Raw genomic sequence first — 2,302 nt, 5'->3', positions numbered from 1 at the left:
GGAGGCAGAGGCAGGCAGATTTCTGAGTTCAAGGCCAGCCTGGTCTACAGAGTGAGTTCCAGGACAGCCAGGGCTACACAGAGAAACCCAGTCTCGGAAAAAAAAAAAAAAAAGATCAAGCAAGACACAAACAGATTTGATGTCTGCTTGAGGCCTCAGTCTTTGCTTCCAACACAGTCCTTTGAATGCAGTGTCCTCCACAGGAGATGAGCACACTGGGTCCTCAAATGACAGAGGTTAGGGACAACAGTGTGTGAGCTCTCCAATATGGATGCTGGGAACTGAACCTAAATCATTTGCAAGAACAATAAATGCTCTTAACGACTGAGCCATCTGTTCATCCCCAGTCTAGCCTCTTTGTAGGGTACTAACTCGTCCTTGAGGGCAAAGTCTTCACTAGGAGACTTCCCACAGACCCTACCTCATAATACTATCATATTACGTTCCATTTTATAGACTTTGCAGGGACACAAGCATTCATACTAAAGCATCCTAGAATAACAGTATCTGTAATAGAGGCTGGAGAGAAGGCTTAGAGGATAAAGTCATTTGCCATTAAGCCTGATAACCTGAATTACTTCTATAGAATACAAACCATAGAAAGAAAGAACTGAAAGTTGTTCTCTGACCTCCACACCCATCCTATGACCATAATACCCTCCACACATAACACAAAATAAATGCTTAGAAGTAAAAAAAAAAATCGTGGTGATATCCCTTAAAGAAACGTGTGTAGAAAGGGAAATACATGCAATAATTTTTGTATAGGATTATTTGTTACAAGAAAAAAAAACTGGAAACATCCCAATATCTAGCAAAGTGAGAATGGATAAATATACTGTGATATAATCATATACTAAATTGTTGTCCCACAGTGAAAAATCAAATGAAGTCGCTTATACCTATCAATGTAGATAACTTTTCTAATTTTGACATCAAGCATAAAAAGGCTTGATAGGGGGTGATATGAAATAATAATATAAAATTAAAAATGTGAACAATATATATCAGTTAGATATAATAAAATATATTAAAATACATGGAGATGATAAGCATAAAATTTAGAATAGTATTTCTCTCAAAGTAAAAAGTATGAGAAGCAGAATGCATAGGTAATTTTTTCTTAAGCTGAGACTAGATACCTATCTATTTAGTAAATCATTATCATCCTTGCAGGCCTGAATATTTCATAATAAAAATCGGCTTTTACACTAGCCATTACTAGGAACTTATAGAGGCTCTGTATCTTGTCCTTTTATCTCAGCAATAGTATTTATTGAGAGTTCTTACTAATTAAAACATGTCTCAATAGCTACTTTTCAGTCATTCTAAAAATTAATATAGAGAAAAATTCAGATATGATTCTACTTTTGTCTACATCCACAAAATAACAGAAGCAAAATGAAGTAGCATAGAAATGTGTACAGACAAAAATCCTATTCTGCTCAGTGGCTAATTATATTATTCTTCAGTGGTTAATATCTGAAAAGATCCCAAAGTACTTTATCTCCATGGCTATGTCAGGAAAAACAAAACAAAACACACCTTAATATTACTCTTAATTCTTCCAATCCAGTCAGCTCAGCAATCATGGGAACAGAAGAAAGTATCTGGTAGTTTATTGTTCAGAGTGTGAGCTAGCCATATCCTGGGCCCCCAGGGGCAAGGCAGTTCCACCAGAATAAAAACCTTACGAATCTATGTACTGATGTCATGAAAAAATGGGTTACTTTCATTCTCAATTAGACTTCCATTTACTGTGCCCTCTGAAATATCTTAGCTCATTCCACCTCTCTGACCCTCAGGATCTCATCTCCCTCCTGTGTCTTCTGTTTTTCTTTCAACTTTATCTCCTGCTTCTCATCTCTAAAATAGTTATATGAAGAAAGGAAGGAAGGAAGCAGGAGGAGAAAATGAGGGAGGAAGGGGGATGGGAGAAAGGGTCTGGAGCTGGATGGAGTTGGAGGTCCACCTTGTCTCAGAGATAAAGAGCGCACCGAGTAGCAACAGTGAATTATTTAATAAAGGCTCTGAGTTGCTCAACTGACTCCTGATTGTGTCAATAGCAGGTGCTTTTATGGTTCAAATGATTTTCCTCTGGCTTTTGTTTTGATGATGGTGTTCAGGTAAGCCGTGTAAAAGGATGTGAAACCATTTGAGGTATTTATTGTTATTAACTGTATTCTAGAGCCAGGCATGGTGGTGCATGCCTTTAATCCCAGCACTCAGGAGGCAGAGGCAGGCAGATTTCTGAGTTCGAGGCCAGCCTGGTCTACAAAGTGAGTTCCAGGACAGTCAGGGC

This window comes from Mus pahari, chromosome 14 (genome assembly GCF_900095145.1).
Source record: "Mus pahari chromosome 14, PAHARI_EIJ_v1.1, whole genome shotgun sequence".
Taxonomy (NCBI): Eukaryota; Metazoa; Chordata; class Mammalia; order Rodentia; family Muridae; genus Mus; species Mus pahari.
The sequence above is the reverse complement of the archived record's forward strand: the minus strand, read 5'-3'. Positions refer to the sequence as shown.